Raw genomic sequence first — 13,773 nt, 5'->3', positions numbered from 1 at the left:
GGAAAGGCAAGTTAGGGGGAGTGCAATAAAGATATGTGTAAAGCATATGAAATAATGGAGTTTTCAACCAATGGTTGAGTAAAATATAAACAAACCTTACCCTTGTGTTAAAATAACCTAACAATGTCATATTTCACTCAACCTTAAAGAACCCAACGGTTGGTTTGCCATATTTTACCCAACCATACATTGAAACAAAGTTGAATGTCTATTATCTATGAACCAAATTGATGTTGTTAATTAATGCTACAGTTGTATGCTCTTCCATTTGAACTACGAGCAAAGGTATAATTTCTGTCTCAGTTTTTTTTTTGGTGTCTGATACATAATTGTGTCTTTGAAGATGGTGTTTATTAATTTACAGCATACACTGAGATATACTTGTAATCGTTATAAAGGCATGCATTACCTAATGTGCTCTCCATTATACTTACCACCTTATCTATCTTACCCTTTCATAGACTTAATTATGGCTCTGTTAAAGGTTTTTTAACCCCCCCCCCCCCTCTCTCCCTCTCTTTCTTTGGGTGACATTGTGTGTAAGTGATCTGAATAACCTTAGACTGCTGTATATGTTTTATGTTGCATTATTATGAGTTTGGCTCTGGTGCCTGGATGGTCCGGGCAGCCAAGTTAGTTTGTTCTTGACATGAGGATTACATTTGTAAGACAATTTGTTTTTATTAGCTTTCCTCCAGAAGTGAAAAGTTTATGGATCGAGAGAAGAGGGATCAGTTTGCCACACTGTCAGATGTTAACTATGCGGGTAGGTTGAACAAATAAGCCATTGGCTTTCTATATTGCTTCACTTCCTTAACAGGCTGATGGGATTTCTGTTGTCTGCCCCATAGGAGCTCTCAATGTATAACTTTGAATCATCATATGTTACAATGGTAAACACATAGCACACAAAGCATGCCCTACAACGCCCTACAGCTTTATGGTTTTAAGAACATAAAAACCCAGACTGGGGAAAAATTATTTAAAAAAAACTAAAGATCTTACATGAAAAGCTTTAACCTTAAAAACCATTAACTCAGTACATGCTATAAAAATTTTTTAAAGTATTAATGTATTTCTACAGAACATAATATCAATATATTATGGTTTCATAAGAGATGTCTATGTATGCACTAGGCAGTGATGCAGTTTTGAAGCAGAGCTTGTATTTCAACAATCTAATTTAAAGCTTATTATGAAGCAGTGTACAGTCTGCTGTTTATGTTTTAGCCAACAGATTTAATGTTCCCTATTATGAACTCGCAGACACATCATATGCAACATTTTTGCAGAGATAGCCTAGTCTAAATCGACCAGGGAATCCAGAGTAGCCATTTGAACCGAACACGGACAATGAGTTGCCTGCATAAATGGGAATTATCGTGTAAGAATAACACAAGATAAGTTATTGTGAAAGAACAACAAGTGAGCGGTGCCAGAGAACAATAATGTTGTAAGAGATGCAGCTTACACATATAGTATCTAATAATGTAACATTTACATTGAATGGTCTTTTCTTCAGAGGGATTAGGCACCAGCTGTGAGACACCATCTAATTACTCTACTTGAGCTCTGGATTAGACCCAGATGAGAAGGTACCACTGCTGGTAAGAGATCTCACCTCTTTTAAGGCAGGCCTGGACAGGCCCATGTTTCAGACCTGGGACAATGTAACAAGTTTCATACGTCCATCTCTTGGGAGTTTTGAGGTGTTGACACGCACGGTTGACTGGGATTTGTGTTGGTCCTTAGACAATGTGCAGTGTTTTTTTTTGAGAGAGAGAGAAAGAAAAAGAGAGGTTGGTTTAATACTTGTAAATGTTTCTAATAAAATTACGGATAGTAGTTATGTTTCATTTACGCAGATGCGTAAGTGAATTAGGGTGTATTCAAGGTAGCCTACTGTATATATTTGAAGAGCTCAGATAAAAAAACACCATCAGATGATGATATTAAACGAATGCACTCAGCACACATATGCACATACTTTTACCTTCAAATCTGCTTAAACACGGCCTCAGGCATTTCGGAAATACCAGTTTGCTGGTGGAATCCATTAAACGCCACATTGATTTTTTTTAGCAGTGTTGAGTAAAGTTACTTTTAAAAGTAATGCATTACAATATTAAGTCACTCACAAAAAAGTAACATATTGCGTTACTTAGTTACTTTCCATGTAAAGTAATGCTTACGTTACTTTAAAGTTACTTTTGCATTACCTTTTTTTTGGTTGAGGCTTGATCTCTTTCAGGCCTTGCAAGTGTTTTTTAAGACTGAAAAGTTCTGCATTCAGAAATTGCATATTTCATCACAAAAATGTTGAGCTCTGGCCTGCCATCTCAGTTTCTGACTCAAACTGTTCCCAGACAGGCGTATACGCATAAAGTGCATAATGTGACTACTTTTAGTTTAATTCAATACATAATTTTTTTAATAGAATTAATTAAACTAAAAAAAGTAACTCAAATATTAATGTGTACATTTAAAAAGTAATACGTTTTTTTACTTACTTGTAATGTGTTACCCCAACACTGTTTTTAAGCAAAGTCCTCAGTGTGCATGAAAGATTTGCCTACTAATACTACACCCTAATAGTATGTGCTGTGTTTGTGTTGGGAAAGTAAACACAGTATGAACATACTGGAACATACAAGAAACGGAAGTGACCAGTGTTGGGGAAAGTTACTTTTAAAAGTAATGCATTACAATTAAATTACTCCCCAATAAAGTTTTTTTTACTTAGTAAAAATTGCGTTACTTAGTTTATTTTCATGGAAATAATGCTTACGTTACTTTTAAGTTACTTTTGCGTTACGTTTTGTTACTTGGCTGAGGCTTGATCTTTTTCAGGCCTTGCAGGTGTTTTTTATGATCGCAAAAATTTTATTTTCGACTCAAACTGTTCCCTCTCAGGCGCACAGAGTACGTAATTCTACGTTAATATGTTCAGTTTAATTCAGTACATTATTTTATTTTTAAATTGAATTAATTCAACTAAAAAGTAACTTGCATTACTTTTTTTAAAAAGTAACTCAAATATTAATGTGTACATTTATAAAGTAATGCGTTACTTTACTCGTTACTACAGAAAAATAAAATGATTACGTAATGAGCGTTACTTGTAATGCGTTACCCCCAATACTGAAAGTGACGACTGTTGCCTAGATGACGCTGTGATCCTTAAGAAATTCAAACATCAGAATAGAACTCATATTTGCATTCAAGCATTTTTTTTTAATTATATGTCATGTAATGTTTAGTCAATAGTTTGATTTATTGATTCAGTGACGCGTCAACTAAACTCTACGCTTTTGCGGTGAGTTGTGGGTAATGCCATCCGTTTGGGTCTCCATGGATCTACACTTCAAAATTTTTACATAGAAAAGTATCTTTATGGATTCTTTTTTAACATACTATAAATTGGGACATTTCAAATACTATTTAGGATGGATAGGATGCAGGTTGGGACGCAGAGTACTTGGATCTGAATACAACCCAGATGTGGCAGCCACATGTATCACAGCGCCCCCTAATGTGCGGATCAGTTTCAGATATTAATTTTAACTTGACCTTACTCAGTCCATTTTAAATATATCAAGGTTATATTTTCACAGAATGTTCTTTACATTATATAGGATGATTTTATGTAGTAAACATAATATAACGTCTTTATCTGGCCGTTCCCACACTGGGTATAATTTTAAAGGGATAGTTCACCCAAAAATTAAAATTCTGTCATAATTTACTCACTGTCATGCTGTTACAAAGCCACATAAATTTCTTTGTTCTGATGAGGAAGATATTTTGATAAATGTTTGTGATCAAACCGTTTGTGGACCCCATTCAGTTCCATAGTAGGGAAAGTAAATGGGGTCCACAAACGGTTTGATCACAAACATTTATCAAAATATCTTCCTTTGTGTTCATTAGAACAAAGAAATTTATGCGGGTTTGTAACAACATGAAAGTGACTAAATGATGACAGAATTTTCATTTTTGGGTGAACTATCCCTTTAAGTTACACAGACATCAGTCTGGAAGTTTGGTCAGTAGAGCCTTCAATGCAGTAAGGTGCTTTTGTATAAGTACTTGTTGCGTTCATTTGGAAAGTAGGTAGGTGGATGCGGCACTTCAGATACCGTGATGCGATGATTTCTCATATCTGTCTATCTCTGACACTCCACTCTTTTCCTGAGAACAAAACGAGTCCGAATAAAAGCACCGCTGGATGGAGAGTGAATTAAGCTAAGCCTGCTCTCCAGGGCCTAATGGAAAGGCCAATAATTGCTCTGTCTGTTAAAAGATACAAAGTGGGAAACATGGGGATAAGAGTGTCTCATTCAAAGTGTGAACTGGAATAAAAGGACTAATCATAAGGTTTTTTTCGCAGCCCTAAAACGCTACGCTAGTTAAAGGTCAATCTTCATTAGCGCGCTAGTTTTAGCTCATGCGGGCCCCGGTCCCTCCCTCTTCAGGTTGTAATTTGGTCTTTATGAAAAGCAAGAGATATTATATGAAATAAAGGCCATCTGAAAAAAGCACACAGCCAATGTAATAAAGCTGTTTCACAATGGTTCATATTCCTGTGTGGATAGCAGAGATAATGGCATCATGTGGTGTCGTAATGGTTAATGTTACTCAGAGAAATTACCAAAATGGCTTTGATGTTCCATTCGACCTCTTTGGAAGATGGACATTATGAAGGTTATTTTAAAAATGTCTTTATGCGAAGCTCTCAAAGTATTTTTTTGAAAGTTATGACTCAAAAGTAAAGACAAAACTTTTGAGCGCTGCATCGTGAGAAAGAAAGTTGACATTTAAAGTGCAGACTGCAGACACAGTCCGGGTTTCTTCTTTGCGTCTCTTTAGCTGAACTGCTACGGTGTGTTTTGTCCGATCATATTTGGTTGACCGCTGTATATCCTCTTCACTCTTCAGGAAATTGTGTTGAATTTGTGACGCAAGGCAAACTCTCACAAGCTCATTTTGATTCGATTATGGCTCACCTAATCACATTTAGGCTTTAATGCTTTTCTCAATTTAATCTTGGCTATCAAAGATGCTCCTCCATTCCTCACCACTGCTGCGAGGTTGTGAAACCAAGGGCAACGTGTCTTCATGATTCCCAGGAATAAAGCGTCAAACCGGATTCATTTACACTGAAGGATGAGGAGGCCTCTTATTGGTGGAGATGCATATTTTTAAGAGAGAAATAACAGTCAGTGGATAACACAAACTAAGTTTTATAGGCAGATTTTGTGCATTTAATCACAGCATAAATGTGGTTGCAGTGAACGGAAAACTTTTCACAGTAAACCTGTCTGACTGTTGACCTCTCTGACTCCAATTAAACAGTTTTTTCTCCTAACAGCTTCGAACAGAAGAGCAGAGAAACTGTCTCTGTTGCTTTTTATTTTCTTATAAAATAACCCAAGAATATCATACGTTACGTAATCATGAACTTCTTTAACAAAAATGAGACAAAAGTTTAACTAATGGATGAGAATGAAGAACTGCACAAAACAGAAAACCTATGCTGGATTCTGTGAAAAACTGTTGCTAGGGTACCTCTGTTTGGTTGCTAGGTAAGGAATTGGCATCTACCGGTGATTATAATCCAAGCTACGAGTAAAACGATCCAACTCCTGTGTCTCTACGATGTTCTGATGCAGAGATATAGGCTTTGTTAATTGGTTGCTGGGGTACCTCTGTTTGGTTAATAGGTAGTGAATTGGCATCCACCAGTGATTATACTCCAAGCTACAAGTAAAACGATCCAACCCCCGCCTCTCTACGATGTTCTGATGCAGAGATATAGGCTTTGTTAATTGGTTGCTAGGGTACCTCCGTTTGGTTGCTAGGGAGTAAACTGACATCCACCAGTGATTATACTTCAAGCCACAAGTGAAACGATCCAACTTCCTTGTCTCTATGATGTTCTGATGCAGAGATATAGGCTTTGTCAATTGGTTGCTAGGGTACCTCCGTTTGGTTGCTAGGGAGTAAACTGACATCCACCAGTGATTATACTCCAAGCCACAAGTGAAAAGATCCAACTTCCGTGTCTCTATGATGTTCTGATGCAGAGATATAGGCTTTGTTAATTGGTTGCTAGGGTACCTCTGTTTGGTTGCTAGGGAGTAAACTGACATCCACCAGTGATTATACTCCAAACTATTAGTAAAACGATCCAACTCCTGTGTCTGTTCTGATGCAAAGATATAGGCTTTGTTAATTGGTTGCTGGGGTACCTCTGTTTGGTTAATAGGTAGTGAATTGGCATCCACCAGTGATTATACTCCAAGCTACAAGTAAAACGATCCAACTCCCGCCTCTCTACGATGTTCTGATGCAGAGATATAGGCTTTGTTAATTGGTTGCTAGGGTACCTCTGTTTGGTTGCTACGAAGTAAATTGACATCCACCAGTGATTATACTCCAAACTATGAGTAAAACGATTCAACCCCCATGTCTCTACGATGTTCTGATGCAGATATATAGGCTTTGTTAATTGGTTGCTAGGGTACCTCTGTTTGGTTGCTAGGGAGTAAACTGACACCCACCAGTGATTATTCCAAGCCACAAGTGAAACATTCCAACTCCTGTGTCTCTACGATGTTCTGATGCAGAGATATCGGCTTTGTTAATCTGTTGCTAGGGTACCTCTGCTTGGTTGCTAGGTAGTGAATTGGCATCCAACAATGATTATACTCCAAGCTATAAGTAAAATGATCCAACCCCCCCTCTCTACGCTGTTCTGATGCAGAGATATAGGCTTTGTTAATTGGTTGCTAGGGTACCTCTGTTTGGTTGCTAGGAAGTAAACTGACACCCACCAGTGATTATACTCCAAGCCACAAGTGAAACCATCCAACTCCTTTGTCTCTACGATGTTCTGATGCAGAGATATAAGCTTTGTTAATTGGTTGCTAGGGTACCTCTGTTTGGTTGCTAGGGAGTAAACTGACACCCACCAGTGATTATTCCAAGCCACAAGTGAAACATTCCAACTCCTGTGTCTCTACGATGTTCTGATGCAGAGATATCGGCTTTGTTAATCTGTTGCTAGGGTACCTCTGCTTGGTTGCTAGGTAGTGAATTGGCATCCAACAGTGATTATACTCCAAGCTATAAGTAAAATGATCCAACCCCCCCTCTCTACGCTGTTCTGATGCAGAGATATAGGCTTTGTTAATTGGTTGTTAGGGTACCTCTGTTTGGTTGCTAGGAAATAAACTGACACCCACCAGTGATTATACTCCAAGCCACAAGTGAAACCATCCAACTCCTTTGTCTCTACGATGTTCTGATGCAGAGATATAGGCTTTGATATTCGGTTGCTGGGGTACCTCTGTTTGGTTGCTAGGGAATAAACTTACACCCACCAATGATTATTCCAAGCCACAAGTAAAACAATCCAACTGCTGTGTCTCTAGGATTTTCTGATGCAGAGATATAGGCTTTGTTAATCGGTTGCTAGGGTACCTCTGTTTGGTTGCTAGGGAGTAAATTGACATCAACCAGTGATTATACTCCAAGCCACAAGTGAAACGATCCAACCCGTGTCTCTATGATGTACAATGGTACATAGTAGTACCAAAAGTACATATTAGGCCCTTTTAAAGGGTACTATTTTTCAGTGTTGTTATGACACAGTTCAAACCTGGGAAGTCTTGTCATACTAAATGGAATATTTTTAATGTAAAATAACTTAAAAATAAAAAAGTATGCATACAATATCCTTTTTGGTTCTATTTTGAGCCTTCAGTTTTAAGCTAGATGCTCCATGATATTCACCGTATTAACAAGTTGTAGTAAAACAACGACCCGAATTGTGAGTTTCATTGTGCGGATATCGTGAGACACAGCAGATGAGCCCACAGTGTAAAGTGTGCGTGCAGCATATGGTTGGTAAGGGAGTAGCGCAGAGCTGCATAAAACATAAAGCTCTCTTTTAAACTGTAAGCTGCCTATTAAAGGGACACTTTAAGCCAAAGCACCACACCTTAAATGTGTTCATGACAGAAATATTATTTCAGACGGTGGGCTGAATTGCTTCTTTTTAAGATGCTGAAAATGACTTCATCGGATTTCAGCTATAATATACATTTTGAAGCTACTGCACAAATTACGTATATTAAAACAAATACGTTCTTATGCAGAAGAGCAGGTAGTTCAAATCTATTTGCGTGAGACGTACTTTATGAACCCATACAGTATGTCCAACTGAGAAGACATAGAATCAGTAAATGATATATCCTCATCTTTATTTGGCATTTTTGTCTTTTTTCTTGGTGTCAGCTCTTGGTGTCAGCCTAATACCTCTCAAAGGTACATATTAGGACCTTTTATAAACGGTACTGTCCCATTGACAATGTTAGCTGTCTCCATACATCATTTTCAGACACTTTATTGTAGGACTGTTACGTCAAAAAAAGAAAAAAGTTCAGATTTGGATTAGCTTGGTGAAGTTTCTGGGTTCGAGACATGTGAAGTGGCTTAGACCCTTTCCATAACAGCACAAATTGTGTGATTTACGTAGTTGTTAAAAAGCCCAATGTGGTGAACAAGCACATGTTTGATGTCTTCTTTACAACGTGTCAGCATGTTTCAGTAGAGATGAAACAAAGGGAGGCTCGTTTTGGGTGCGTGAATTCCCCTTAATTTTGCAGCTTGGTTGAGATATCATTAAGAGCGGTTTCCAGAGAAGTTTCATCTGATCTTAGCTGTTGTATTTGGGAATGAAAAATGTGGGCAATTTGGGGGAAGTTTTATGGCTAATTGAACAAACCGAACTCACAAAACTAAAAAATTGGCTTTTCACAATACTGCTCTTCTTTCAGATTCAAATACACCACAAATGCACAAAATCAGCAGTTTCAGGAGACCTTAATGAATTGGAAGTCACTTTATATAAAAGTGTCTGCCAAATGCATAAATGTAAATCTGTCTTTCTAGCTCTTCCCTTAAAAAGCAAGCAAATTAGATCTGGCTGGCTTATTTGCCAATTAAATAGCCTGTAGCGTGACTGTAGATTGAGCTGACAAAAATGAAAGTGCACTCGTGTCTACGTTCAGCCTTTACAGCACTGGCCAAATTTGTCTAAAACAAGAATTTGTGCTATAAGACGATGAATCTCTTTAAACATTAAGATTTTCTCTCCCATTCACTGGGTCCATAGGCGCTATTATAGGCGTCTGTCCTAGGGCTTTGTTCTTAAATGTTAAAAAGCTTGTGTGAAGATAATTTATGTAACAAATGTGCAGCAAAATCTGTAAGATGATGTAAATACTGATACAAGATTAGATCATAAATATGTTGCTTACATCATGTTGCAAGACATCCTCAGCTAAAGCATCAAATTAACCATGAATTTGCACAGAATAATGCATTAATGAACTTAATGAATATGCACAGCATATATACTACCTACTTTAAAATAGTATGTTAAAGTATGCATTTTGCAAAGTTAAACATTGTTGACCTATTTACATTTGATCTTCACGTTGCATTGTGGGAAACAAAAATCACACTGTGTGCATAGGTTGTATTCTGCTTTTTTGACAAATGCAGTAGTAAATTATCTTTATATATACATACACAAAATGTGCATACTTTGCAGAGTTATTAATATTATATACTGATAATCTAAACCTGCTCTTAACTATGACGAAATAAATCCTGCAGTGCCACCTATTGAAACCCATATTGCATTATTGTTAAACAGCTCCCTCTAGAGGCCTACTGGAAGTTAAATCAGACACATGTTTGCAGTCTTTACAAGTGATCATTGTGGATGGCAGACAAAGGTAAATGACTAAGACCGTGACTCTATAACTCATTCTTCTAAGTCACATATACTGGGGTAGGAACCTGCAATCTTACAGACCACAATTGAGATCTTTTTATAGCTAGACTCAAATAACATAACCTCTGACCACACATGGTCCTAAAAATAAATGTTGGGTAAACAGCAGATAAAATTATATACACAGGGCCCTACAGAAGAGCTATGTGCTTAATGTTTTAAATGAGAATAGGATGAATCCAGATTTAAATGCCTCCACTGCTGTCGAGCTCCCACATGGAAAATACTTTAGTATTGTATTCTGTAGTATTTGGATAAACTGTGGTAATACTGTTAGTATTTAAGAATTTTACTTATATTTTCTATAGTAAATAAATACTTAGGTATACTACAGTATTTTATCATGTAGGTTTATGGAGAAATAAAATAGTAAAGACATCATATATTGAACTAAATCAGAAAACATGCTTGTTTGCTGACTGCAAATGCATTTAATATAATTTTCTGCCACTTTATTGGTGTGTCATGCTTTAGCTGAATAAACTTGTTTATGTCAGGATCTTGTTTTATTTATTTCCATGGCAACATTAGTAGCATGGACATGAACACATTTCAGGCAAATTATAGAAAGATAGAACAGGATGTGCGTGAAAACGCATGAATTCTGCACGAGGGCCATTTCCTGAAATGAAACAGACATACCTGGAGCAATATAACCATCTGCCTGCCTTACTAGTTGTTTTTCCTCTGTAATAGATAATCTGGAATTTCACATTTCAACATGGACAATTTTGCAGTTTTAGGAAATAAAAAAAAATATATATATATATATATCATCATGATGGCGATGAAAAGGATAATTGGGTTTTGCACCACTTTGAGTCCCTGGGTTAGGGTAGGTTAGGGTATGTTATCATTATGCCAAAAGAGGGATATACCAAATACTAATGGGCAATTCTATGCAAATGTCAACCTTATCATGAAAAGTCAAGTTTTTAACCAAAGTGTTAAATATGTCAATATTTTGTGGTTTAACTTCCAAAGACCCGAGCTTTGGTTTGGCTTGCATTTTAGATTTCTTCCAGCTATTTGGGGTTAGGAAGAACCAATAAATATAATAACCAAATATTTTTCTTTGAACATGAAGTAGTGTAATTGTCCAAGTTTGTGTACAACAGGTTCCAGTTACACAGAATTATGTATTATGGTGCAAACAACAAAAAATGTGATGTCCACGTATGTGCACACACCAGGCCTTAGGAGGTTAAATACCCATGCAATGTCTGTGTCTTGTTTATAACAGTTTTTTCCATACTTCAATATTTCCTTACCTTTTTTCTGAGAGGGTACGAATGCAAATTTTTGAATTGTCACATGCATAACGTATAAATGTCATGTCCATAATGAGGTTTTTCCTCGTAAATGCGCAATGCGCATACAAAGATGTAAATAAAATAAATATTATTGGTTCTTTTAAGTCTTTTTTCCATTATTTTTTCTGATTGGTGCCTTTTAATATACAGAATTTCTACAAAATATGTTGTCTTCCAAAAACTTGCCACATCCATATTGCATGCATATTTCCCTCATCTTAAATAGAAAGCTTGAGTATAGACTGATATTTTCTGATGTCTGGACTCTATCATCAAGGGTTTAGAATAAATATTAACAAATGGTTAATATATTTATAGTAAATATATTCTCTGAGAAATTATATTTAAAGTTTTGACTGCAAATGTCACATCTATAAGTCTGGAATTGCTCCAATAAGTTCTAAAAGCCCAGTAGTTTGAAAAAAAAAAAAATATATATATATATATATATATATATATATATATATATATATATATATAAATATAAATATAGATAGATAGATAGATAGATAGATAGATAGATAGATAGATAGATAGATAGATGGATAGATAGATATAATAAGTGTTTTTTTTTCTCCTAGGACTTTTTACCTCCTAGGCTTAAAAAGTCTGGAGGTTTTTCTCCTAGGGGGTTTTCAACCCAAGGGGTCAGCCGACATTGGCTTAACTTAGCACCCTCTTCTATACGTTACATTATTAATACGCTCACTTGTAAATTTTATTCATAGCCGCTGTATTTTGCTAGTTATGTTCTTATGTTGTTTTTCTGTGTTTTCCCCTGCTTCTATTAATGAAAAGCTGCTTTGACACAATTATCAATTGTGAAAGCGCTATATAAATAAGTGTTTTACAGCTAGTGTGACATTACATATGATATTTCATGATAATCTGTGAATAAAGTTTATCATTAACAGCAGTAATGTTTATAATCTTTTTACTGGAAATAGAGTAACTATAATGAAATAAAAAAAAAACTGACCTGACCTTACTCAGTCAATATTAAAGATTTCAAGGTTATATATACAGAATTTTTTTTACATTATGTAGGATGATTTTGTCTAGTAAAACAGTTGACTTTAGCTAGTCTATGAATAATACAAATGCTCCCCAGACCACTAGGTGGCCCTCATTATCTTTGATCTGCTTATTTGAATTGCTCACATTTGCTGCTCAAAAAAATAAATACTTGTCATTTCAAAAGAAATGATTTTAATATTAATAAAATTAACTGGTGTCATTTCTTTTGTTTAAAAAGAGATATTACCCAAACATGCTGTATAAGTGATCCCCTTCTAATGAAGACCAATGAGTGACATTTTAATGAATGGGATGGCAAAATGACAAGGCCGCTCACTTCAAATATACATTTCTAGTCAAACAACTGCTTTGATGTTTGTTGACAGTAGTTTTTAACTTTAAAAACAACACACCGTCCTTGTAATTATGTACTTTGTGCAGCAGACAGGCAGAGTACCATAGATCTCGAAAATACGAGGGATTCTTTAACTAAAGTTCAGTCAGTTTTAGATGCTGGCTGGCACAGCTGATATGGGCACTATCAGCTTGTCGCTGGAGTGTCTGGCTCAGAGTGTTTGTAAAAACGACACAGTGATTAACAGCCTGTGAAAAACAACCAGGACAACACACACACGGTCGAGGGAGGCGTCCGTCACGCTGTCCAGTCTCAGTGCACTTACAACACCGTTGTTTATGGAATAAACCCCCGGTTCTGACACACATTAACTTGAATGAAGCAAGACATTTGACATATGATAAACTGTAATCATTATTCATTACAGTGCTGTTTGAATTGTGCTCTAAAGACAAGGAAAAGGCCAAGGGAGTTATTGTTTTTTTGATTGAGGGTAAAGGGTAAAAATAAATGTAAGGACTCTATGTAAAGGGCTTTTTCTCCTTCACAGAGTGCTGTGCTTGCGCTTTATGATTTGAGCGTGTGTTGTGAAGTTCATGGTTGACACTGTGATTACTGGAGGGTGAATAACAGCGGGCCAACTGTCTCTCTCTTTTTCTGACCAACATACTAAGGGCAAACACACACACTAAAAATAAGGCATCCTTATCGTGAAGTCTTACTTTATTACATTTTATTATGTGCACTGTGCTTATTGTTGGCTCTTAAAGGGATAGTTCACCAAAAAATTAAAATCTGGTTGTCATTTACTCATCATCAAACCTCCATATTCATTTTTAGGTGAACTACCCCTTTAAGGCAAAATATTAAATGCTCTCTCATTTGTGAATTGCTTTGAATTGAAGCTTCTGGTAAATGAATAAATGTAAATGTTATGTAAAGATCATTTTATCCAGCACCACTAGATCCCTTCTTTACTTTAAATCATGCAAACAGAGTACCACTGATTTCTCAGTGACATTGCTTGTCAGTCCCAGTGATAAATTTCTCATAAGGAGACATCTGTACTGTTATCAAGTATTCACGGTGATGAGGTAAATCTGCATATAATTCTGAAATCTCATTTAATCTATTCATGTGACATTATATCATTACCAGGTACAGGCCTGGTGTTACTCATGTGGTGCAGTGCCATGCTGAGACTATATTTAACGTGATTT

This window comes from Paramisgurnus dabryanus, chromosome 10, assembly GCF_030506205.2.
Source record: "Paramisgurnus dabryanus chromosome 10, PD_genome_1.1, whole genome shotgun sequence".
Classification (NCBI taxonomy): domain Eukaryota; kingdom Metazoa; phylum Chordata; class Actinopteri; order Cypriniformes; family Cobitidae; genus Paramisgurnus; species Paramisgurnus dabryanus.
The sequence above is the reverse complement of the archived record's forward strand: the minus strand, read 5'-3'. Positions refer to the sequence as shown.